The following is a 27,574-nucleotide window of genomic DNA, read 5'->3' on the forward strand; positions in this document are numbered from 1 at the left end:
CAGCAAAAGCAGTTTAAGTACCTCTTATAATTTTTTTATGTTTGAACTTTTTTTTTTTTTAAAGCTTGAGGGAATTGGGTTTTTTGGGGGCAGTGATAAAATTAGTACAGAACAGGACAGAGGAGTGACAGCTAAATCAAAAGTACTTGTTTAAGTCTAAAACTATAAACATTATTATAAAGTAGAAAACAGAGGGAGTAAATGTATCCAGTTAAATAAACTGTGTAGTGGAACCCATTTAAAAATAATTCCATGAGCATAAACTATTAAAAGATACATTTGGAGCCTGATAGCAATAGTCACTTTTCTCTCTAGAAGGACTTGGCAAAAAAGTATGAGTTTGCCCTCTGTGAGGGGTGCCTGCTAGAGCTTGGATATGTAGTAAGCATGGGTAAGAACACTTTTTTAAAAAATCCTCTTGGCTTTGGTTAACTTTTGTGAAGTCTGGCACAGGTGACTCGATCTGGATTGTGATAGCTCTCCCGCTTTGTCTCCAGACCGTTTGTCTCTGAAGAGTCTCCTCAAAAGATTTTGCCAATTAACCATTTTGGCTAAAGAAAGTCCCTCATCGCAGGGGAATAACTTTATCTTGGATGGTTTGATCTGGTCCCAAGTTGGAGGCAGGTCAGGTGAGAGTCAGTGCCAGTAAGACCCCTTTGGTCTTAGGACTGCTCCAGATCTCAGGACTGGCCCATTCATGGTGATTCTTCCCAGTGCTCCTCTCCTGGTTCATTCTGAACAAAAAAACAACTTTAGATTTGGACAAACCTGACCCAAAACACCCCTGCTGGTGTAACCAGTAGCAACACACCAACAGCAGACTCCCAGAAAACTAGTCCTGAGTGCCGTGCAGAGCTGAACTAGTGGAAAGTGCATCCAGGCTCAAGAAAATAAGCAGCCTGCTTGGAATTTCTGAAAGTACTGGCAAAAACAAAGCCAGATAGGAAGACTAGAATAAATGATTAACCCTTCAGCGACCAGATGATACTGTTTGCTAACAAGCATCAAGAGTTTTCACGAAAACATGCCCTCACTTAGCAGTCAAAATAAACTAACCAGACGGTAATCAGCATGGCAGAATGCTTAGATTTCGATTTTTAAGTTTTACTGATGTATTTATTTACTTAAAATTTTAACATGTATTATTTTTACATAGTAATGGGGCTCACAGTCTGAGATTTCAATAGACAGAGCATGCACTAACCTAATCCTGTCATTCTGTATCCACTCCACCCCTTGCCAACATCTACTAATTATTATTTTCCATTCAAGTTACCTTTTAAAAACTTACGCACATGATAGGTGTCTTTCTGTGCTTTACTTACTTCACTTAAAATAAGGTCCTCCGTCTTCACCCACTTTTCTACAAGTGACATGATTTCATTCTATTCCACGGCTAAATAATATTCCATTTTGTATATATCCTGTTATTTCCCTCACCCATTCATCTGCTGATGGGCACCAGGCTGAGTCCGTATCTACACTATCGTAGACAGGTTTTTAAGTATTGACTCGAGGTGTGTTTGTGGTATACTGATTTCCTTTCCTCCAAGGACAGAACCAGTAATGGAGTAAAGCTGGATCACATGCCACATCTCATTTTCAGTTTATTGAGGAATATCCATACAGTTCTTCCCAAAAATTCACCAAGCAATGATGAAGAATGCATCAAACTTTTACATCACTTTGGAGAGCATGGACACTCTAAGACTAGTAAGTTGTCCAGTCCATGAACAAGGGAAGGCTTTCCAAGTTTTTATGTTTCCTTCAGTTTCTTTCCTGGGTGCTTCGTAAGTTTTATTGCAGAGGTCTTTCACTTTCTTGGGTAAATATAAACCTAGTGCGGCATGTGGGAGGAAGGAAGGGGGGGAGAGGGTTGGTAACTATTGTGAAAGGGATTGTTTCACAAGTTCTTTCTCAGCAGCTTGATTACTGCTGTATGAAAACTTCACTAATTTCTGTATGTTGAATTTTTGTATCCTGGAATATTACTGCCAGTTCTCGTAGTCTTTTCGTGGGGGCTGTAGGTTTTTCTGTGTAAGAATCATGTCTTCTGCCAGAATGGATAATTTGACTCCCTTCCTTCTAATACGCCTTTTGTTTCTTTCTCTGGCTTAGTTACTCTACGTAAAACTCACTGCTATCTTGAGTAAGAGTGGTGAAACTATTATGTACCAACTCTTAAAGGTAACCCCTTCAGCTTTCTCGCGACTGATACAGTGTTGGCTGTGTGTTTGTCGTGTTTAGCCTTTATGATGTTGATGCATGACTTTCATGCCTAAATTTGCTCCATTTTCTCTATTTCATGAAGTGATGGTGAATATCATCAAAGCATTTTCTACAACTGCCGAGCCAATCGGGATCTTTACCCTTCGTTCTGTTGATGTGACATATTATTGTTACTAGTTTGCATACATTGAACCATCCTTGCGTGTCTCTGATGAAACCAGTTTAGTCATGCTATATGATCTGTATGATGTCTTACTGAAAATGATTTGATCATATTTGGTTGAATTTCTGCATGTAAGTTCATAAGGGATATTGGTCTACAAGTCTGTTTTCTTTCTGAGTAATTGTCTGCTTTTGGTAGCAGGGTAACACTGGCTGTGTAGGAACAAGTCTGAAAGGGCCTTCTCTTTTTCAATTCTATGGCATAGTTTGAGAAGAAGTGGTGTTCCTTCTTTAAAAAGTTGATAGAATTTGCTAGCAGACTGATCCAATCCTTGAACTTTTGTTTCTGAGAGACATTTTTATCACTGATTCAGTGTCTTCATGCTTCATTTTTAGTGGTTAAATTTCCAGGTATTTATTTCCTAAGGCTTTCCTAGTGGTTAGCATGGTCTGTTCATAATTCTGTCTGATAATGCCTTTTATCTCCATAGTATCCATTAAAATGTATCCTTTTAAATCTTTCATGAATCTGTTTGTTCTCTCGATTTTTCTTAATCTAGGTATAGCTTTGCAGGTTTTTTTCCTTACCTTTTCAAAGCCCACTGGCATTTTATAATATTTTTGTCAGTCTATTTAATTCTACTCAGATCTTTGTTATTTCTTTCCTTCTACTAATTTTGGGATTGGTTTGGTCACATCATGAAGGTGTTTAAAGTTTTCCTTCTTTCTTTTTTTTTATGCGATACTGGTGTTTGGACTCAGGGCCTTGTGCTTGGTAGGTAAATAAGTGCTCTACCACTTCCCGACCCTTCCCAGACCACAATCCTCCTAACTATGTCCTCTCTCATATCTGGGATGACAGGCACAGTTTATTGGCTGGGATGGGGTTTTAAGACCTTTTTGCCCCGGCTGGACTGAAGCCAGCATCCTCCTGATCTCTGCTCTCCAGAGATAACTGTGAGCCACTGCATTCGGCCTAACATCTTTCTATTTTTTGATGTGTATTTTCTATTTCTTACTGCTGTAAACTTTCCTTTTAGAACTTCTTTTTCTGTATCCCATAAATCACTACATGTTCTCTTTCCACACAGACTTAAGAACTTCTCAACTTCATTTTAAAATTCCTCTTTCTAGTCCTTCAGTAACTCCTCATTTGTTTGGTAGCATGTTGTTAACTTTTTACGAATTTGAAGTTACCAAACTTTCTAGCTTTATTCCATTATGGTCACAGAACATACATGATATGGTTTTCATAATTTTGAATGTGTCGAGATTTGGTTTGGGACCATTTATATGGTCTCCTCGTTAGAATATTCCATGTGCTAAAGCTCATGCATTCTTCAGTTGCTGGACCAAATGTCTCATAAATATCTGTTGTCTATTTGATACAGAGAATAGTTTAACTATGATATATATTTTTAACTTTACATCTCTAAGATCTGCCCGTTGATGAAAGTGGGACCAAAGTCTTCCATGATTATTGATCAATCCCGTCTCTTCCTTTAGATCTGATATGGTCTGTGTAATGAAATTTCTAGCCATAGGTAAATATGCACTTAAAATTTTTATACCTTCTTGTTGGGTTGATCTTTTAATAATTTTTTATAGTTTGTCATTTAAGTGTATTTTGCTTGATGTAATTACAACTACTCAGCCCCATTTTTATTTCATTTGTTTGGAGTATCTTTTTCCTCTATTACAGACTGGCTCCTACTTTTTGACTACAGGCCCTCTCCTCAGTCAATTGGTGGAAACTGCCACACAGGGCAGGCTCCCCCTCACTCCTAGATCACACTCCACTCAGTTGCCATTAACCCACATTGCTGCGCCATGCGCCCACTCCAACTTACTCTCCAAAGGACTGAAGCCAGGTGGCAGGGGGCTCAAGGTGATGGCACTGTGCCCACACTCACTCCCAGTGATTGCGCCTCACATGGTGGCTCTGGTTTTTGGTTCAGAAATTCCCATGCCCTTCAGGCTGGTGGCGACTCTTGGCATGTTCTGCATTGACTTGTGCCAAGTCCCAGACAACCAGAGGTGGTGGTGTCCTGGGAAACTTTCCAGCTCACGCTTGTGGTTTATACCCTGTATCCAGTTAATTTGATTTCCAGTCCCACATAGTTTCGCGCATCCATATGGACACTCTGAGTGATTGTTTGCTTAGCAGGTGTTCTGGGGGTGGGATTAGTGGATTTGGAGCTGAAAAACTGCAGTGTCTTCTGCTCTAATTTAATTTTTTCACTTAAAAACTTCTGGGTGGAATTTTCAGTGAGAAACATTAACAGTAAGCTTTCAAGTTTTGCTTTGTCGTTTTTTTGTGTTTTGACTTTTTTCTTCAGACACATGCTAGATTTCTCTGGAACACTTACTCATTGAAAGTTACTACTCTTTACTAACATAAAACACTCTGTTCCTCCAGGGGGAAATAAATTCCCGTTGTTTATTTCCCTTTTGTATTTTAGATGCTTTGAAAGGCAATACCGTACTGTTACCTCCTTCCCCTGAATAAACAAGACTATAGTCAAATGCTTGACAAATTGCATGCCGGTCATGTCAGTAGGAGACATGAAGTCAGAACTAAGTTGTCAAGAAAGACAGACAGGAAGACACGAGATTTGCTGTATGCTTTCCTGGAAGACCCAAAGTCTTTTGTACTTGAGTTAGCAAAATGGCTGGGAGGGGTAGAGAAGAAAATTTCCCCAGGACTCCTTTTATGTTTGTTTGTTTATTTTTGTGGTGCTGGAGATCAAACCCAAGTCCTGAGAAATGCTACCCGAGCACTCTACCACTGAGCACACCCTCATCCCTGCAAGGAATCCCTGATGTGACAGCTCCGTGCAGTGTGATGGCAAAACTCACTGGTAAGGCCATAATATGAGCTACAATTAGACTGCAAAAACATGAAAATGTAAAGACTGGTGAGACTGTGGGAGCTGGACAGTTTAAGCAGCCTTTATTTAAAGAAACTGTCTCCTTTACCTGAACGAGTTATGTAAACGCTGACCAAGGACTACTTCCCTTACCTAGTATTTTAAGAAGCAAAAACCTGTTGGTAAAATCCTAATGGAGGGTACAGTTAGAATATAAAGGTTGATGGAAATAAAATGAAATTTAAGTGAACTGTTATGTTTGAACATAACATTTAGTGAAGGCTTTTGATGAAGAAATGATGTCTCTTTCCCTCACTTTTATTAGTGAGACACATTATTAGTTAGACACACTGCTTACGGAATAAACAAGGTGTCTAACCAGGGAATATTTCTGCTGGGACTATAAAGCAGAATTTGGGTAAATCCTTACAGAAGGCAGTATTAATTGGACAGGTACCTGGGAGTCTGAACTAATGAAGTGTTTAAAATGTTTCACCTGGATCATGCTACAGGAATACATGGAGGAGGTACTCGTGAGCAGGACTGATTCTGAAATTGAGTGAGGAATTGCTGTATTCTGTCCTCATTCGCACGGGGCCTTACAAATACTCCCCAACTGACTGAGAACTTCTCGGTTTTCTTTGCAGGACAAAGCTGCACAGACAACATTCTGTTGGAAGGACTCCACTCTGACTGCAAATGTAAAAATGGGCAGCGGGGGGGTGGGGGGTGGGAAGAAGAATGTAGGGTGGGAAGAAGAATGTAGGGAAGTAAAGGGACAGAAGAACAGGGGCAGGGAGATGGAGACAGAGATGGAAAGATATACAGACAGAGAACACATTCTAGAAAATAATACCATCAGTGGGAGGAAAGCAGTGTACTGCTTTATGGGTTAAATCAAAATTCTGAAGCTAGGAGGTCTCTGAAATAAAGGACATATTGAACTGTTACAGTTCCAGTCAGAGATGCTAACCAAAGGTAAAAGGACCAGTGCTGGCACAAACTCTCTAAAGTTTGCCTGTAGTAGCAAGGAAGATAGCAACTGGAAAAACACTCACTGGCATCACAGTGCTTTTTTTTTTTTTTTTTTTTTCCCTTTCACTTTTTGCCAGTATTGGGGTTTGAATTTAGAACTTCTACTGGTTCCTCTACTCTTTGGGTAGAGACATAGGTTGTAACCACTGTGTTCTTAACAATGGATACATGTACACTATCTCTTTTATGTTTATGAACAATTGTGTCCTACGAAGAGTCAAAGAAAAGATAGGGTCTCATGTTGTGTTTTAAGAACAGGAAAGCCAGATGGGTTTGATTAAATTTAATTTATGATAGAGTGTTCTACCAAGTTATTATTTCAATAATTGCTATGAAGATCATTCTTTCTGAAAACCTCAGAGATACAGAGAGAAAATCAAAGGTAAGAGTGCTTTTTGGTTGGAGTGGGGCACGTATGAAATTTCACTCTCATAACAACTCTAATACCTGTGTAAAGACTGTCTTTATTGGGAAGGTTTCCAAGGTAACATTTGATTTAGCTGGGGAAAATGGTATGATCAATGAATGCCTTGTGCCTCAGTGGGGAAGAGAAGGTGTTTGTCATCTTCAGAGTCAGGAGTAATAGGATAAGCAATGTACCATCAATCTAGCAGTTATTTTTTATTAATATATTCTGTGACTTCCTTATAATAGCTGCTTTTAAGTTTCTGTGATGTTATTATTGATGGAAAAACATTATGCTCTAAATAATCCCTTGTCAGATGCAAAGATTTGTTCCCATTCTGTATGCTGTCTTTTCAGTCTGGTGACCATTTCCCTTGCTTTGCAGAAAATTTTTAGTTATATGCAGTGCTTTTGTTCATCCTTTCTCATAATTTCTGAGCCACTAGAGCTCTGTTCATCGTTATTACCTATGTGTGTGTGTGGTACAGTGTGTTCCCTATTCTTCCAGATTAATTTCACTATTTTAGTTTTACATTAAGATCTGCAATTTACTTTGAATTGATGCTGGCTCAGCAAGTACTAGGAAAAAAAATCAATACTCAAAAATAAGTAGCATTTCCATACACAGACACAGACACACACACAGACACACACACACACACACACTAAACAGTCTGAGAAAGAAATCAGGAAAAGAATATCACCCATAATAGTTTCAAACAATTAAAATACCTAGGAATAAATTTAACACAAATGAGTTGACTGTCCTATTCTTTGAAAATTGCAAGTCACTAAAGAAAGAAATCAATGAAGACTTTAGAAGGTGGAAGGACATCCCATGGTCATGGATCAGCAGAATCAATATTGTGACAATGGCTATTCTACCAAACACAATCTATATGTTCAAAGCATCCCTATCAAAATTTCAATGACATTCTTCACCGAGAAAGAAAAGCCAATCCTAAAGCACATATGGAAACACAAAAGGTTCAAATATCCAAAGAAATCCTGAGCCAAAAGAACAATGTTGGAAGGTGGTATCACAATACCTGACTTCCAAACATGCCCTAGAAACACAGAATTAAAATAGCATTGTACTGGCACATAAACAGACATACAGACAAACAGAATAGAATAGTAGATCACGACACAAACTCATGCAACTGTAGCCATACGCTTTTCAATAAAGGAGCCAAAAATTGGCCTGGGAGAAAAGACAGCTTTTTCAACAAATGGTGCTGAGAAAATTAGATTTCCACATGCACAGAACTGAAAGTAGGTCTCAGTGTATCACCTTGTACTTGCATTTCATTTCTTATTCTTCCTTGCTTTCATTTTCTCATTTATCAAACCAAGGGTTTATTTACCTATTTCTATTATTAGCAGGGAAAACAAAGTCAGTCTTCAGGCTGTGTTGCAGTTCCATAACTAAGGTCTTTATTGCACAATGTTTCTCACTTATTAAGTGAGAAATGTATGTAATATAACCTAATTCTAAGTGAGAAATATAAGCAAGCCACATATAATATAATCAACCATCTTTAGCCAATCCTCTATAAAAATTTTTCCATGCTTACAAGACGTAGCTCTGTGATAAGCTGAGTGTGAAACACGGCTCCAATTCTTCCTTACTCTATAAAGCCAGTTTGCTGTCATCTTAATATGGCTTATCCTTTGTGAGTCTGTACTTGTAACCCTTTCCTTCTATCATGTAACCACTCTAATCCTTGGTCTAGTCTGTTAAGTCTAATTTTCATTCCTAATTAAAACGTTTATTGTCTTTTTTAGTGATTTGTCTCTAACATGGCAGTTAAATATAGATAACATAAGCCTTACCACAAATCTTCATAAGGGAAACTGGAATCAAGCACATTTTCTATACAAGGAGACTGGTGCCTTGCTTGTAATAGATCTTCAAATAATTTCTGCTGCTTTTCTTCTCTTAACTGGCTCTCATATGGAATCCAAGCTTGTTCAAACTGCTTCTTCCTATTGAGTAATGGGATTACAACCATGTTGTTCCACACCCAGCCTACTTGGAGCTTAAGTTGGGTCAATTTATGATTGGCAAAAATCAGTTTAATTGCTTTATTTATTGTAGATATTAAGCCCTTTAAAATAATGACACTTTTTTCTAGTCTGCTGGTTAGTTCAGGCATGTTTAGAATTATAGTTATAAGTGCATTATTAAAGTCAAATAAATATCTTCTTTCAAGCCTTATACCTATTCAAGTTTATTCCTGATCCTTTTCTCCAATTAAAACGCATAATGGAAACATAGAGAAATTAGTTACTTTAAATATTTAGCACATCCTGCAATACTTAGTACAAAGGAGAGCTATTGCCTGCCTCACTTATATTTATAGAATAAAAACAAGGGTTTTTTGTGTGAGATAGGTTCTTAATATGTAGCACAGACTTTTGGCCTCAAACTCAGACTGACCACCAACTTACCACCCTCCTGCCCACCTCAGTCTCCCAAAGGATAGTCATGTGCCACAATAACCAATGTTATTTTTGTTTGTTTTTCTTATGTCTTGCTATGTAGCCTAGGATGATCCTCAACTCCTGGGTTATTCCTCAAATATTCTTCCTTTTCCAGTAGTACTATAGACATTTGTCAATACATCCCACTTAATGTTTCTGATTTGTCTAGGATTTTTCACATTTTCATTGTTTTAAAATTACACATTTCTGTTTACCAACAGATTACAGGACAAAAAAAGTATGTTTCTTAGGATAACAACTGAATATCATCAGATTTCTTGGTTTATCATATTTTAAATACATAGACTCTTCCTGAAAAATGCCATGCAGTTTTAAGGCCATATAGTCTTTCTTTCAAGCACAGATAATTTTGGAGATTTAAAGAAACATCATCAGTATTTTTCCTGGGACAACCTAACAAAGTTGTCCACCGCAGCATTAGGTATAAACATCACTATGTCATTACAAATATGAGTGTGAGAACTACTTAAATATGTAAGAAGTTCTGAAACTTTGAGTAAGGCATAGAAAAAGATAGGTCACTTTTTTGCTTTTATGTAACATTCCAACAATTTGTTATCTGCAAGAAACATACCTCACAACCAAAGACACATAAACTAAAAGTAGAAAGATTGGAAAAAGATATACCAGGCAAGAGGAAATTGAAAGCAAGCAGAAGTAGCTATTCTCACATTAGGCAAAAAAAATTTACGTAAAAATCAGTCAGAAGAGATAAAGAAGGTAACTACATACTAATAAAGGGAACAATACAGCAAGAAGATATAATTCTAAATATATATGCTTTGGTTAATTTGTGATAGGGTCACTTTGTACTTAACAGGGCCTGGAACATGATCCTCTGACTTAGCTTCCTGTAAGGTCAGGGTTACATGGCTAGCCCTTGGTTGATATGGGTTCTTATGATCTTTTTGACAGTTATTTTTTCCCGAGTGGCTAGGACTAAAGAACACTATGTCCAGCCTCCTTTTTTTATGTAAGTAAAGTTTAAATTCAGTTGCCTCCAAGCCTTCCCAGATTCTCCACACTTCTAAGTATTCTATCATGTTCCTATAATGGGCGGATTATGTCCCCATATAACCTTACATTCTGCTTTATTATTGATAAACTGTAAGACATGCCCTTGTCTATGTGCCGGTCCTATGTCCACAAACAATCAAGTTTAGTGAATGTGAAGAGACCATATTTTTATTTTTTTAGCTATAAAGAATCATTTCTCTGATCTAAGTAGTTCTGTCAGAATAAATCAATCTTTCTGAAATCCTGGTAATTAGTTTCTCTTTTCTAAAAGTTCCTATTAAGGCAAGTTATACTGATGGAATATAAGTAACATCTTTTAACTATACAATTTCTCCCCCAAAATTAGATTTTAAGATTTCTGCTGTTCAATTCATAGTATAAATTGTGAGGGAAAACAAAAACTTCTAAGGTCCATTACTCATGTCCTAATTTCTACCAAAACATATACCATTGGTTGCACAATTTATCTCTCCTGGGTCTTTCTGTAGTTTTGTGCAACATTTTGTACATGTTTCCTGAGAATTCATGTTATAAGTCCTCAAATGTTGTTGTCTCTACTTGCTGCAAACAACTTTACATGAAAGATAAATCTTAAAATTGCTTCAACACCTACCAAAATATACTTGTGTTGTCAACTCAAATAATCAAGTATCTTCTACAGCTGTGTCACTATTTAAGAAGTGTAATGGCATAGGAGAAAATGGTGATAGGTGCCACCATTTATGAATCCAATTTATGAATCTTTAGTATTCATAAATTATGTCTATCTAATTATAATAACTAATATGGCTAACAACAATGTGTAGTATGTAAAACTTGCTGAACTACTCGTAAGTTTTGTAAACACACATACACACACACACACAGTAACAGTATCCTGTGAGAGCTGTGTTAACTAGATTGGTCATGAGAATCATTAAAAGTGAAACATCTACATCAAAATATTACATTGCACAATTAACTGTAGATACTCTGTCAACCACCACTCAATAAAATAGGAAGAATTGACATGGTCTATTCTGAGGGAATATGTTTCACCACTATAATATTCAACAATTATCTTCAAAAACACAGGGCTGCACATTTAGTTACACATTTCTAATCCTAACTACTTTTTCTTTGAGCCTTTGAAATTCTTTAAATAACAAATCTGAAGAATGGTAGTAATGCAGTTTTGAACCCAGTCCATTACACATATTTTAGTAGGTAAAATTTCCCCAGCAAAATTTGGCCCCTCTATCATATTTCAACAATCTTCAAAAAGCTCCCATTTCTTCACCTAATACTAATTTTGGTTTGCAAACTTTGGTTGACCATTTACACATTAAATGCCAACTCCAGACACTGTGTGAGGGAGGAGCTATTTGCTGCAGAATCCTATAGGAAGGATATACCTGTAAATCAATGAGAAGCAGAAAGAACAAACTTCTGGATAACTCTTAGAGAAAATGTGGAATACAGAAATATGTTAGCATTTCAAATTAGGATATAAAATTCATCTAAAGCATAGACAGAATATTACTATTTTTTTCTATCACTCACATCCTATCTTCCATTAAATGTCCAGAGCTGTATGTTGGTTATTTATCTGTAAGCTCTACTAGCAGCCTTTTTCTAAATATAATATAGGTGTTTTTCCTCCCTGCTACATTTACTTAGCATCTGCAAAAATCCCAATTTTTCACTCTCTTTTAAAACAACATTTTATAAACTATCTTCCCCAATAAGAACAAATACCGTCTTCCCACTTAAGCCCTTATGGTGATCAATTCTGCAACTGCTTTCATGGAATATCTTTTCATGGAATAACTATACTCAGCCACCAATCAAAAGTCATGCTTATACAAGAGAACTAGCATGTAGTTGGTAAAATTCAAGCAAGAAACAAAGAAATAGAAAAATCTTTGTGTTCTAATGTGCAAAATCTTAAGTTTTATTAGACTTTCTGAAAAAGTTGAAGGTTTGGAACAATCTGAAGGAATACTAGAACTGCTTCAAGCATAACAGCTAAAAATCAAAACAGAAACAAAATTCCTGATGGTGTAATAAAGGACTTTCCATCTTCCAAAGCACACGTCTGTCTTTTTACTTCTCAGTCCACAGGTTTTGTTTCTAACTACTAATTCTGAAAATATTTTCTATAATTTAGAGACAAATACCAGTACATGCACATTTAGAATGAGCAGGAGACAGAGATCTCAGATAAAGCAGAAAATTTTTGAGTGGACAGAGAAGGAACAAAGCATTTAACATCAGAAAGACTTTAAAACTGTTGATTTTTAAAAGCTTCAAAATCACCACTGAAAAACAGGTCCTGTGTAAGTCAGTGGGCTTGTTTTCTGGTGCTAAAGGAAACAATTGATAATTAAGGATCCTGTCATCGTGAAAATGCAATACTGAACTCAGTGAAGCCTGAGTGGAATTCTGATTTAGGACCCGACCCCTATTATCTCTGACTTTTAGCTGTTCCTTCTTTAGAAGTTTCAGTGTGTAGGGATCTGAATGAAAAGTACTTAACGGTCATAGAAAATGTACCAGGCAATATAAAGCCTGAAAAATCACATTTTGGGTCAAATCACTCTGGCCTCACTAATACTGTATCAGTGCTACTGTGATTAATTCAGAAATTTGGGATTTCATAAAAAATATTTTAAACTATTTCCTAACAACCAAAACTGAGTACCCAATAGTAGCAACTTTTTCCTACTATGTAGCTTCTAACCTTTCAATGAAGTTTTCATTCTTAGTTATTTATTTTGATAAAAAACAAAACGAAAGGCCAACACAGTGGTTCAATCCTTTAAAACTAGCTATTTGAGGTAGAGATCTAGAGGATCATAGTTCAAGGCCAGCATAATTAAAAAGGTTGTAATACCCTTTTCAAGCAAGAGCTGGGTGTGGCAGCACAGGCCTGTCATCTGAGCTAAGATGGAAAGTGTAAAAACATGAGGATCTCTGTCCAGGCCAAGCAGACAAAAAGCAAGACCCTATCTCAAAAGAAACCAGAGAAAAAAGGGCTAGTGTGGCTCTAACAGTAGAGTGCCTGCCAAGAAAATATAAAGCCTTGATTTCAAGCAGAAATACCATAGCCAAAATTATATTATGATTATGATTATTATTATTATTATTATTAAGGCAGAATACAACTTCCTCCTCTTCATATGAACCATCCAGGAGAAAAGAACAGCTTTTATAAATTTAAAACTGCCTATATGACTCGCTCATATCTCTAACTGAACAGTGGCATCCTCTCGGGTAGGTTTTATAAAAATAACTGTGCCTGGACCTTTCTGATTAATTGGTGTAGGATAAAAATTTGGTATGGCATATCTTAAGCACCCCAGGTGGTTCTAAGTTACTGAGATGATCAAGAAGCAGACATGATTAACAACCAGAACAGCTTTAGCCCATCTTTCATCATTTCTTTTTAAGTTGTTAATCTGAACTGAAGGCTCTTCATCCTCAGGGCTGCCAGTTGGAAATTGATTGTTAGTTTTTGTTAGTGCATACTAATTGCACAAAGTAAGGTAGTTCCTTATGATACTTCCCACACATGCACAAAATGCAATTTGATCATACTCACCCACTCTGAAAACCTATATTATCTGAAAACCTGTATTTAAAATTTATGCATGTAAAAATAAAGTGTCCAACTTCTCAAATCTATAGCTATATTCAGTTTTTGCCATCGTGACGAGTCCTATCTCAAGTTACAGACTCTACTTCACTAAATCTGTCAGAAATTCAAATATTTCAGTAACCAGACCAGCCTCCCAGACTGTCTCTCAGATTTTGTATGGTTCAAATTATTTTGGTCATATTACAACTTTTATAGCGGAGTTCTTAAAAATATTATCACAGGTTCCACCCATAGTGTCAATGACTTCTTTTTTTCCAGTTTATCCTCAAATATTACAAGTCCCCTTCATCCATAATGCTCTTTAAAGACTTTTTAGGTTCTACTCATTTCTTCTACATTTCTATACACACAGAATACCAGGTTTCATAAGGAACACTCACAGTACGATTGGCTCTGTACTTCAAATTATTATTTTGGCCCACATGTCCTCTCCAACTAAAGGTCTCTTTAATCCAACCATCACTCGACCAGCCACTCCAACACACTATTAGTGTTACGTTTGAACTAGAGATTACGCCACAGGTGCTAAGCAGATACACCATTCCTGCCCGTGGCGATTACTTTTAAACTGATCTGCCCATCTCTTCATAATTCCTCTACTCTCTCTCAAGATGTAACATTTCTATGTAGACAACTTTCATAAACAAGGTCTCCTTACTAAAAGCCCTCCACCTCCACCCTGTGCCATACCTTCCAAGGCCAATTTCTGCTTGCTCCTCCTCTCTCCTAAGATGGGTACTTACCAAGGAAAGTAAGTTTCCCCAAGTAGGACCACTGTGGCTAAAAATGAGCAACTGAACGTAGGCGGACAGGACCAGCAAGGAAACAACCGCTAAGAGTTAAGGACTGCAGGACGTGCCGCTCCCGGGACAAGGCCTAGGACTCTGCCACGAGAAGTGACGTCAATGCTGGGCTTGAGCGGTGCCAGGCAACTCTGGCAACGGTTAGCGTCTCTGGCAACTGTTGGCAACATTGGCAACGGAGGCAGCTACGCCTCTGGACTGAGGCAGGAAAAGTGACCAGCTCTGGTTTTGCTAATCCAAAAAATGATCTTTGGTAGTCCTTTACACATGTACCACCTTCCCTTTTCCTCCCCTGGCCTCCAGCCCTGGGAATCTGAACAGCAGCTCATTTACTGTCAGACTACTCTGCTTCTCCATGGTCTACCTGTTGGATCCCAAGCACATTTAGTGTCTTGTGTTTAAGTTAAGCATCTCTCCTGATTCTTTCATTTAGTCCTAGTGCTTGAATCTGCTCGAGTTTTAGGTTCTTTCTTTCCTTAATTGGTTAAAGCGGGAAAATCATTACTGAGGCCTGGAACTCTGTTAGGAGTTTAAACAGCAGTAGCTTCCTGTTATATGTCTTTTCCAGAATCAGTGCTTCATGTGCAGTTTGTCCCGATCACTAGAATCACCCACTAACAAACTGGTACCGAAAATACTTATAGGGACAAAGCTGTGTGGTGATTCTATGAATTCCATTCCAGTGTGTCCATCAGGAAAGAATAGGTTACCTGGCTATAGGCTACTGAATTTTCTATGTATTATTCATTTATATGCCTTAAAATCAAGAAATAATACTTGGCTCCTCCCTCCATTCCCCTTTAATTTTAATGAAAAGGTAACTAGAACAGTAGAATGTCAAAAAGTAGGATTTCTGTATCTGTACGTGAACAACATTTTTAAGGTAGCTTCACTAAAGACTGTTATTTAAACTGTTGGTCTGGAGACATGAGCTGTACAAGTAAGTGTTTTCATGAGATTGCCATAGGACTTATTTTAAAATTAGGTTTTCATAAAAGAGTAAACTTATTTAATCACAGTGCTTAATGGAAGAGTTCTCCAGGGAAAGAAGGTAATTTCTCTTTTAATTTTTCACATTTATCAGATTTGTACTGTTATGGCTGTGTTATCCATAATCTAGACAGTTTTTAAGCTCTAAATTCACAAGTTTTCACTATGCAGACAGTGAATGAGTAGTGTAGGGGCTCAAATCACCAAGTCTTGCCAACTTAGCAAAGGATATTGTGAGGAGCAAAGTGATGCATCATTAGAAAAAGGGGAACATGTGTGTTACTTACTGATCGTGTTTATTAAACGTCATGAAAATGATATGCTAGAATGTCTCTGTGCATTTTTGATAGGCAGTATGTACATTGTTCAACGTAGGCATTCAGTACTCTCAGATTCTACAAAGAGAAGCGGGGAAGACTGTCAACATGCCCACCATCTTATAATTTTAACCAACTTGAAAGGAGAACTTTAAAATAGTACCTTCATCCTATGTTTATCCAGAAGTATAAATTAAAAGTATACTCTTGAGCTTCTAATTTTAAATAGTAGGGAACCCTAAAAATTGGCAAACAGAGGCAGGCCATTGTAACACCACTTAAAATAGACATTTTGTCACCTAGTCACAGTTATATTAATAGTCATACTCAGTTCAATGATTGGTGGGTCCTAGAGTTTATTCCAGGAATGTGAATTAGACAAAGACATAAACATGATTCTTAGGAGTTAAAGAATGCTTTGAGGAGGAGAAAATGTTTTGGGAGAAGAAAATATGTTAATAATTTCTCACATTGAACTTTGATATCTTCATGTTCATAAATGTCTCCACTTCCTAGGCTATGTTTTAGAATATTTAATTTCTAATTCTTCAAAATGTGCTTTTCCCCACCAGCACTTGGACTCAGCTCTTCTGTGTTTTCAGGATGGAAGACACTTACAGTATGTACTTCTTGCTTATTTTGGAAAATAAATCAAATCATTTACATATAATTTGATGGTTGACTATACTTGTAGTCTGTTGAGAAAAATTCATATTCTCTCCCTCAACTGCAGAAGGCGAAAGGTGTAGAGAACTGTTCAAATTCAGAAGACACTTTAACTTCAGTAATTAAAAATGTATTAGAGCAGAGCATGGTAGTGCACAACTGTAATCCCAACACACAGTTCTCTGAAGCAGGAGGATCTTAAATACTTAAGATCTGAAAACCAAACAAATACCAAAAAACAAAACACAAAGGCTGAGGATGTAGCTCAGTGGTAGAACACTTTTGTTGCAATTAAATAAGTAAATAAATAAATGAAAATAAAACAAAATGTAAATCTGTAAAACAGTATTAGAGCTGACCTGAATTTCCAGAGACCAAAGTGGAAGGTATCGTGGGTGTCCCCATCACCAACTCTGTCATGTGCTATTATGGGGAAGTGTAATGCTTATCAATGAGAAGGTATGTCTACTTGGGTCAGCTGCTGGAATGACCTAAGTTTGCGAGTGAAGGAACGGATTCATGAGTTTCATCTGTTAATGCTGCTTGGGTGTCATGAAGCTTCATAAGTAAGAAAAGATTGCTGTTCAAGAGGAGTCTGATTGTCATAATAAATCTGCTTATTCTTTAAAGTATTTTCCTTCCTATTCATTCTGTCCTTTAAGTCACCTTTCTGGCTCATTTGTATCACAATCATAGTTAGCAATTTATTTCATGTTTTCCTTTCTTCCTGTGAAACTTCCAATTTCCCCCTGGGCTTCTGGTTTATACTGCAGTCTCATGATATAACTTTCTTATCAAATGTGAATTGTACATCATGTTTTACTTTTACCTTATCTGCAGAGGTGGTAAGATCATTTTTACTAGATTGTTATTCTCAGAATGAAACATTCTGCTTTGTATAAATGACATACACAAGTTAAAAAGAGAGAAAGATGAAAAAAAGAATGTGCTCAACCTCTGACATCCTTTCTTAGTAAGCTTGTTAAAATATAGGGCTCAGGATAAGATAAAATTAGTGATGTTTAGAATTATGATAATATGTCATAGATGTGACTTATTTGCAAACTTATTAAATTCATGTTATATCTTCATTTAGAATGCACTTATGCATATTTTCAAATGTTTGATGACCACCTAAATTGACTGTACTTGTCAATACTCCCATAGGAACTTCAGACTAATTATAAATGCCATTTATAGGCCCACTGAATGTCTTCCTAAAAGTGTTTCTACCTGAAATAGATGGTGACTGTTTCATAATAGAGAAAGAAGATACCGCTGAATATTATGGCATGCTAGAGGCCTCCTATCCTTCTGCATTGGATAGCCTGGAGGAAGAGCAAGGAACATAGATATAAGATTGGTAAACAGTCAAAGCTGGAATACAATAGTAAAATCAAAACGAACAGGTTTTACTTCCCTCGACATGAATGTTCACTATTTTTCCTGTCCAGGTAGGAAAAGAAACTCTGTGATGAGAATGTGTATGTGAGCTATGAATTTCTGTCTCTTACCTTCTCTCTCTCTTCTTTCCCTCCCTCCTCTCTCACTCCTTCCCTGTCTCCCCCTTTTATCTCCCCCACCTCTCATCTAAACTGAATATGCTTGAGTTGCTATGCATCCTTATTTGGTATATCTGTGTCCATTATACACCAGGTGTAAGTTGGTTAAATTCATCTCCTAGGGTCCAAGGTAGTGACTATGGTGCAGAACCAGACAGTGTGAGCTCTGTGACTACAAAATCTTGCTGGAACACTGGAGCCACACTTGGCAGAAATAAAGCACCAAAGAGAATCAAAACTTCAACACTCCAAACCCCTAGCCTGTAGAAAACTTCTCCACACCACATTACACTGAGAAAACAGATGGCTGCCGCACTGCCAGACGCCACCTCCAGACCTGCCTGTGAGACATTCAGTAGACCAAACAGGTAAGCGCCAAGTATCACATGGTATTCCCCCAGCCACCCCTGGGATAAACTAGCATAGCCACTGGCTGTGCTGAACCCCATGCAAAAAAAAAAAAAAGTACAATAAACAAGGAACTGAAAACTAGCACACAGTAGAGGGGGCAGGGTTGCTGAAAGCACACCAGAGAAGGGGACAGGGGCAAGGAGCCGATAGCTGTGTGAAATAGTAGTGAACAAAGCATGGAAAGGCAGAAGGACAGAGACCGGGTGGGTGATAAGCCACTGCCTGAAGTAGGGCAGGTAGTGGACCACAAAGGTCATCTCCTGAGCCAGTGAGCAACACCCAAAGTCAAACAGCTCCACAAAATTAAAAACAAACAGCAAACCATCACAACACGCAGACAGCAGGGAGCCAGCTGACGGATCACTGACCTTGCCACAGAGAAAGAGGGCAAGGCAAAGAAACAAGCCCCCTATAAACCAACAAAGCAAAAATCCAATTCCAAAGCAGGACAGCTGGTGGGCTATAGAGCTGATCTCCTGAACCTGAGGACAACACACAAACTTAAACTACCACACCCCACTGAGGGAGGAGCTGACCAAGCAGCTGCTGCTCAAAGACAGAAGGAAAAACACACTACTCATAAGCCAAAGACCTGGCAAGATTACCATGAGCTTTTGCTTACATACCAACACCACGAATGGATGCTGGAGGAGTAACACCAGAACTCAAACTAAGACTGACATTCTACTGTTCTTGAACCTGGAGTTTATTTTGTTTGTTTGTTTCCTTCTTGTCTGTTTGTTCATCTCTCCCCATTGATTTCTTTGATGTTATTAGTTTTATTATTGTGGGTTTTCTAGTTTAACTTTTACTCCTATTATCTTTTTTTTCTTTTCTCTTTCTATACTATCAACTTAACCATCATCATCCTCTCATCCCTACGCTCACCCTCTTTACTTTCCATCCTTCTCTTGTGCTAAAACCCATTGCTCCCCACTCACCCACTCTCTTCCCCTAGCCCTCACCTTCCCCTTACTTTCTCCCCTAACATATCACCTGACTACCCCTCCCTCCTTCACCCACTGAACAACCTACTATACCAACTATACACAACTCAAACCCCTGCAATCCCTATCACAAATACCTTCTTCTACAACAACAGAAATATACCCAAACACACACAAGGACCACAAAAACAGCAGCCCCCACACTGCTTTCCCCACACACCCATGCCACTTCCCATCTCCACCTTTAGTGCCACCCAATCCAACCCCCAAATTTCTATAGTTAGCATTACAAACATTAACCCTGCCAAATATTACCACCAGGGGATCTTCTGTATGAGGGTGTTAAACCTGTGAACTAGTTAATACTAAATTACACCCAGAGCAGGGTCAGAAATAGCATACCAACTTAGCTAAAAACCCAAGACAGAAACAAAACAAAAATTAAATCAAGGGAAAGAAAACAGATGACTGAAACCAAAAACGTGCCTATCAAGAACATAGTTGCACAGTACCAAGTGGAGCAATGGGAAGAAGAAAAAGGAATGGAAACCATTCTCCCCCCCAAAAATAATTTAATACAGGATTCAGAGGGAAATGAAGAAAATGGATACCCAGTTCTGAAATCCAACAAAACAAAGACAAATGACACCAAGGAACCCAACTATGTCCACAAGAACAACCTCAAAGCAGAAATCCTGCAAGTAATCACTGAGAATTTCATGGAGATGTTACTAGACATGGTCAACCAAAACATAGAAGATGCACTCAAGAAATTCCAAGACACCAAAAATAAAGACACAGAAACAAATAAATGAACTCATAGGAGCCCTAAATAAATACCAAAGTAAAATAGAGAACACTATAGAGAGATAAATGCATTAAAGATGAAAATAGACAATATTAAAGAGGAAGTGACCCATGATATGGAAAAACCTCAGAAAAAAAGAATGAAACAGAAGTACAAAACAGAGTGGAAGGCCATGCCAGCACACTAGAACCAGCAGAAGACAAAAATCTCAGAACTTGAAGATAAATGGAAATTAGAGGAAAAACTGAAGAGCTATTAGTCAAACAACTCAAGACCTGTGAAAGGAATATGCAAGAACTCTCCAACTCCATCAAAACACCAAACCTGAGAATCATAGACATTGAGAAGGAGAAGAGGAGCAAGGAAAAGGAATTCATAATATATTCAACAAAATAATAGACTATTTCTCAAACCCGGAGAAAACTATGCTCATTCAGGTACAGAAAGCCTCCAGGAAACCAGACAGACTTGACCAAATAGAACCTCCCTATGACATACTATCATTAAAATAACAAGCACAGAGAATAGAGGAAGAATATTGAAGGCTGTAAGAGAGAAAAAACATAACATACAAAGGTAAACCCACCAGAATCACAACAGATTTCTCATTGGAAATCTTTAAAGGAAGAAGGGCATGGAGTGAGGTATTCTGGGCACTGGATGAAAAAAACTTCAATTCTAGGGTACTCTACCCAGAAAAATATAACTCAAAATAGATGGAGCAATAAAAGCCTTCCATGATAAGCAGCAACTAAAACAAGATATGACCACAGAGCCACTACTGCAAAAGATTCTCCAAGGAATTCTGTACACAGAAAATGAAAGCAAACAAAACCATGAGAAGACAGGCAATACCAAACCACAGGAGAAGAAAAGGCAAGGAATCAAAGTAACATTGATTCAGCTGCACACAATCAAACCCTTAAACAACAAGACAACTAAATGACAGGAATCACCACATACCTATCAATATTAACACAGAATGTTAACAGACTTAACTCCCCCATCAAAAGACACCTTTTGGCAAACTGGATTAAGAAGGAAGATCCAACAATCTATTGTTTACAGGAGATCCATCTCACTGATAGGAACAAGCACTGGCTTAGGGTAAAATGCTGGAAGAAGATTTACCAAGCCAATGCTCACCCCCAAAACAGACAAGAGTTGCTACTCTTGTCTTATCTCAGACAAAGTAGACTTCAAACTTACATTGACCAAGTGAGATAAAGAATGACACTCCATACTAACAAAAAGAGAAATACACCAAAAGGAAAGAACAATTATCAGCCTATCTGTCAGTGCACCCAATTTCACCAAACGTATTCTGAAGGACCTAAAAACACCTATAGATTCCAACACAGTGGTAGTGGGAGACTTCAATACTTCCCTATCACCCAGAGATATGTCATCCAAACGAAAAATCAATAAAGAATTTCTAGAACTAAATCACTCCATAGATCAAATTGACCTAGCTGGTGTCTGCAGAATATTTCATCCAACTTCTGCACAATATACATTCTTCTCAGCAGCCCATGGAACCTTCTCCAAAATTGATCATGTTGTAGGGCACAAACCAAGCCTCAGCAAATATAAGAAAATAGAAAATATACCATGCATTCTATCTGATCACAATGCAGTAAAACTACAACTCAACAAAAGAAACAACAGCAGAAAATATGCAAACAATTGGAAGCTGAACACCACATTGCTCAATGATCAGTGGGTTCATGATGAAATAAAAGAGGAAATGAAAAGCTTCCTGGAAGCTAATGAAAATAAAAACATGACCTGTCAGATCCTATGGGACACAGCAAAGGCAGTCCTAAGAGGAAAGTTTATACCCATGAGTGCATGTATTAACAGGACAGAAAGATCTCAAATCAAGGACCTAGTGCTACATCTCAAACTCCTAGAAAAACAAGAACAAGCAAATCCCAAAACAAGCAGAAAGAGAAATAATAAAAATAACAGCTGAAATTAATGAAATAAAAACAAGCAAAAAACATACAAAGAATCAATGAAACAAAAAGCTGTTCCTTTGAAAAAATAAATAAGATGACAGACCCCTGGCAAAACTGACTGAAATGAGGAGACAAAAAACCCAAATCGGTAGAATCAGAAATGCAAAAGGGCAGAAACAACAAACACCATGGAAACCCAAGGAATCATGAGGACAGTAATTCGAGAACCTATATTCCAATAAATTTGGAAATCTTGAAGAAATGGACAAATTTCCAGATACTTATGACCATCCAAAATTGAACCGAGGATATTAGCGACTGAAATAGATCTATAAAATGAAATGAACTTGAAGCAGCAATCAAGAGTCTCTCAAAAAAGAAAAGTCCAGGACCTGATTGATTATCTGCTGAATTGTATCAGACCTTTAAAGAAGGACTGATACCAACCTTCCTTAAAGTGTACCATGAAATAGAAAGGGAAGGAACACTGATTAAGTCATTCTCTGAAGCCAGTATTACATTTATTCCAAAGCCAGGCAAAGACACCTCCAAAAAGGAGAACTACAGGCCAATCTCCTTCATGAACATCAATGTAAAAATCCTCAAAAGTGTAATGGCAAACCGAATTTGACAGCACATCAAAAAGATCATTCACCATAACCAAGTTGGCTTCATCCCAGGGATGCAGAGGTGGTTCAATATATGAAAATCAATAAACATAATAAACCACATTAACAGAAGCAAAGACAAAAACCACTTCATCTCAATAAATGCAGAAAAAGCCTTTGATAAGATCCAACACCACTTCATGATAAAAGCTCTAAGAAAATTAGGAATAGAAAGAATGTACTTCAACATTGTAAAGGCTGTATGTGACAAACCTACAAGCCAGCATTATACTTAATGGTGAAAACTGAAACCATTTCCCCTAAAATCAGGAATGAGACAAGGGTGCCCACTATCCCCAATCCTATTCAACATAGTACTGGAATTCCTAGCCAGAGAAATTAGGCAAGAAGAAAGAATAATAGGAATACAAATAGGTAAAGAAACTGTCAGAATATCCCTATTTGCAGATGAAATGATCCTGTATCTTGACCCAAAAAATTCCTCGACACCATAAACAGCCTCGGCAAGGTGGCAGGATACAAAATCAACTTGCAAAAATCATTTGCTTTTCTATACACCAACAATGAACAAATTGAGAAAAAACATATGGAAACAATTCCATTTACAACAGCTTCAAAAAAAAAAATCAAATACCTAGGAGTAAACTTAACAAAGGATGTGAACAACCTCTACAAGGAAAAGTAAAAACCCCTAAAGAAAGAGATCGAGGAAGACTTCAGAAGATGGAGAGATCTCCCATGCTCGTGGATCGGTAGAATCAGCATAGTAAAAATGTCAATACTCCCAACAGCAATCTATATGTCCAATGCAATTCCCATCAAAATCCCAATGACATTCATCACAGAGATTGAAAAATCGACTCTAAAGTTCATTTGGAAACACAAGAGACCGTGAATAGCCGAGGCAATACTCAGCAAAAAGAGCATCATTGGAGGTATCACAATACCCGACTTCAAACCATATAACAGAGACACGACAATAAAAACAGCATGGTACTGGCACAAAAACAGACATGAAGACCAGTGGAGCAGAATAGAGGAGCCAGATATGAATCCACACAGCTATGCCCACCTTATTTTTGACAAGGGTGCCAAAACCACACGATGGAGAAAAGACAGTGTCTTCAACAAATGTTGCTGGGAAAAGTGGTTATCTGCCTGCAGAAAACTGAAACTAGATCCATGTTTATCAAACCCTGTACTAGTATCAACTAAATATGGATTAAGGACCTAAATATGAGACCTGAAACTCTGAAGTTAGTACAGGAAGGAGCAGGAAACACTCTGGAACTAATAGGTATAGGCAAGGACTACTTCACTACAACCCCAGCAACTCAGCAACTATCAGAAAGGATGGACAAATAGGACTCCATGAAATTTACAAGCTTCTGCACGACAAAAGAAATAGTCTCTAAACTGAAGAGACCACCCAGAGTGGGAGAAATATTTGCCAGCTACACATCAGACAAAGGACTGATAACCAGAACATACAGGGAGCTCAAAAAACTAAACTCCCCCCAAATCAATGAACTAATAAAGAAATGGGCAACTGAATTAAACAGAACTTTCTCAAAGGAAGAAATTCAAATGGCCAAAAAACACATGAAAAAATGCTCACCATCTCTGGCCATAAAGGAAATGCAAATCAAAACCACACTAAGATTCCACCTCACCCCTGTTAGAATAGCCATCATCAGCAACACCACAAACAACAAGTGTTGGTGAGGATGCGGGGAAAGAGGAACCCTCTTACACTGCTGGTGGGAATGCAAGCTGGTGCAACCACTCTGGAAAACAATAAGAAGGCTTCTTAAAAATCTAAACATAGATCTGCCATATGATCCAGCAATCCCACTCCTGGGGATACACCCAAAGGAATGACACTCAGGTTCCTCCAGAGGCACCTGCACACCCATGTTTATTGCAGCGCTATTTGCAATAGCCAAGTTATGGAAACAGCCAAGATGCCCCACTAGTGACGAATGGATCAAGAAAATGTGGTATTTATACACAATAGTGTACTACTCAGCCATGAAGAAGAATGAAATCTTATCATTCACAAGTAAATGGATGGAACTGGAGAACATCATTCTGAGTGAGGTTGGCCAGGCTCAGAAGACCAAAAATTGTATGCTCTCCCTCATATGTGGACTTTAGATCTAGGGCAAATGCAGCAGTGTTGTTGGACGTGGGTGACAGGCTAAGGGGAGAGCACATACAGGAGGAATAGGGAAAGATAGGAAACCCAAAACATGGAAGTGTTTGATGTTCCCACAGTAGAGCAGCTAATGCTAACCTTAAAACAACAGAGGTCAAAAAGAGAAGGTGACTGAGAAGTAGTGAAGAGGTCTGTAGAGCTGAATCAATTTGGGTTGTAACACACTTGTGCATGGAAGCAATCTCTCTGGATAGTTACCCTTATCTCAACTAGCAGGAACGCTATGTCTTTCTTAATATTTCTTATGTCTACTTGTCAACAAAATTGGAGAAAAGGGCAGAACAAGTTCTGCCTGGAAGCCAGAGCAGTGGGGGGATGGGGAGGGAGCGTGGGGGAGAAACGGCCCTAACAATATATGCCCATGTGAATAAATGAATAAAAATAAAATTCATCTCCTACATTATCCTTTCTTATCCCTTCTCACTTTGTCAGCAATCTCAACAATTGACTTGCAGTTTATTTGCATACGTGAATGTAAAGTAAGTCAATCACCGTCTCCTTTTACACTCCCTTCTTCTACTGCCACAGAGTTTGTATAATCCTGTGCTCTTGGTCATTGTCCTGGATCAGCAACCCTGGGTTCCAAAAGAGTTTACTGAACACCACCAGGTGAGCTGGGAGCAAGTGGGGTAGCAGTGAGGGTCAGCAGTGTCAATGAGTGTCCCTGGGGCAGCTGGAACTGCACAGTGCCTCTCTATCTATTTACAGGTTGCAACCATCAATGCAGATGTACTGAACATGCTTTCTGTCAAGTTGCTTGGTGATTGCATCCAGATCCAGTGTGATGGTGTACTAACACTAGAAGTGTGTCTCTTCCACTGTCCAAAGGTCCAGAATATTTTCTACGACATATGGGATTTTGGCTTCAGCAGCTCTGTTGAAGACAAGAAAGAGGGCTGCTTTCTGCTGCTATTTAGTTTTGTCCTTGGTAATTTCCTTGTCTGCTGCATCCAGGAAAGCCCTGGGCCTGGTATTGATCCGTCTTGGGGCAACCATCACCATCTTGCACTGTTTGGTGGGCAGCTAGGAAAGGACACCATATTTGAGGTGTAGCAGCATGATGGCTTCCACCAGCAGGAGCTTCATCTCTCCCAGGTTGGAGGAGCCTAAGTAATCCCAGGGTAGCCTTTTGGTGTCACAGTAGCAAAATCCAAAGTCATGAAACTGAAGTAAGAATGTTGTCTTGACTGCAATGATGATCTATGTGTAAAACTCAGAGGCCAGAACAAGGCTGGTGTGCCAATATCATACTGTTGGCAAACTCTAGGATGGGCACAAGTGATCAACAGTAAGGGATCTTGTTGGTTTTGAGGAAGTGAGGTTTGTCAATGCTGACAGCATTGAAAGAGGCATTTAGCTGTTTTTCCCACTTGCTAAGAAGGTCAAAATTGATTACACTGACTAAGTCAGCTCACAGGTGGCCCTTCCCAGTCACCACTATGGTGATATCCTCTGGGCTCAGAGATAGCAGGCACAGAAGGAAGGCCTCTTCCCAGGTGAAGCACATGGAGGACAGCACCACCACCAGGAGCAGATACTCCTTTGGATAAAAGGCCACTATACTCATGGCATGGGTCATCTTCCTCAGGCCCTTGCTATCAGTAGGTAACAGGCAGCTTCTTTTCACTATGGCAAAATTAATTCCAGCTCACTGGAAGGGCTTTGGATTGAACACAAGCTTGGCATCTACTCCAGAAAGGTCAGCTTCAAGGACATCTTGAAGATCTTGTTGGAGAGACATCTTCCCCAACTGAGAAGCAAATGCCAGGGTAACAGTCTTGGGCAGAGGGTCCAGCTTAACTTGAAGAAGGTCATGCCCACTTGCAATTAGATTGAGAGAAGTTCCACATCACAGATCATGGAATTAATCTGTTCAATCGTCATATGTCTACCTTGAAGCCAGCCTGGGGGGAAAAACCTATGCATCTCCCCTTTGACAAAGGCTGGGGATAGACCTGAGGGCAGGCTGATCTGGTCCCTCCCCCACTGCTGCCATTGATCCCTTACAAGGGCTGCAGGGTGACTGGGGAGGAGGTGCTTGACTGCTTTCATCAGGACATGGCAGTAGTCTGTCATGTGTAATTCCCATGTCTTCATGGCAGGTTCATAATTTCTGCTGGTCAGAATCTTAAACACTGCAAGGAGCTCCTCAGCAGAGCCTATATTCACCCCAAAACAATCTACATTCTGTATGCATATTCCCTTTTGACAGTTTACTGTTTTTGTGGAGTGAGGCCAAAATTTCTTTTGGAGTCTTCCTTCTGTTCTGGGCATCACACCCCCTGAGTCATAATGAATGCCAGAAATGCTCACTCCCAGTTAGAGGGTTTGGCTGTCTTGGCCTCTATTTCAGAATCTCTGGGAGGCTGTCTAGAGGAATAAGCTGTTGTCTCCTG

At 38.5% G+C, this 27,574-nt stretch overlaps 1 protein-coding gene, 1 long non-coding RNA gene and 1 pseudogene across 33 annotated transcripts in view; 1 reads left to right on the forward strand and 2 right to left on the reverse strand.

Moving 5' to 3' along the window:
* The window catches only part of LOC141419803 (uncharacterized), a 632,676-nt gene that overhangs the window by 73,176 nt on the left and 531,926 nt on the right, over nt 1-27,574 (forward strand). For 20 of the 32 annotated variants that reach the window (XM_074063515.1, XM_074063513.1, XM_074063512.1 and 17 more), the window contains 5 exons: nt 5,137-5,252; nt 5,909-5,962; nt 16,549-18,572; nt 25,707-25,787; nt 25,887-26,006. The exons of 1 other annotated variant lie outside the window; for it this stretch is intronic. The gene's annotated coding sequence lies outside the window, so the exon portion shown is untranslated. Of the gene's footprint in view, nt 1-1,553; nt 1,714-3,897; nt 3,936-5,136; nt 5,253-5,908; nt 5,963-16,548; nt 18,573-25,610; nt 25,788-25,886; nt 26,007-27,574 lie in introns of all 32 variants that reach the window. 11 more of the 32 variants (XM_074063516.1, XM_074063521.1, XM_074063490.1 and 8 more) reach the window with 10 other exon arrangements.
* Nucleotides 96-27,574, reverse strand: part of LOC141419817 (uncharacterized) — a 40,488-nt gene continuing 13,009 nt past the window's right edge. The window contains exon 2 of the long non-coding RNA XR_012444538.1: nt 96-17,970. This is a non-coding gene — a long non-coding RNA (uncharacterized lncRNA). The remainder of the gene's footprint in view (nt 17,971-27,574) is intronic.
* On the reverse strand, nt 20,439-27,027 carry LOC141419807 (SWI/SNF-related matrix-associated actin-dependent regulator of chromatin subfamily A-like protein 1; annotated as a pseudogene).

Source organism: Castor canadensis, chromosome X (genome assembly GCF_047511655.1).
Source record: "Castor canadensis chromosome X, mCasCan1.hap1v2, whole genome shotgun sequence".
Taxonomy (NCBI): Eukaryota; Metazoa; Chordata; class Mammalia; order Rodentia; family Castoridae; genus Castor; species Castor canadensis.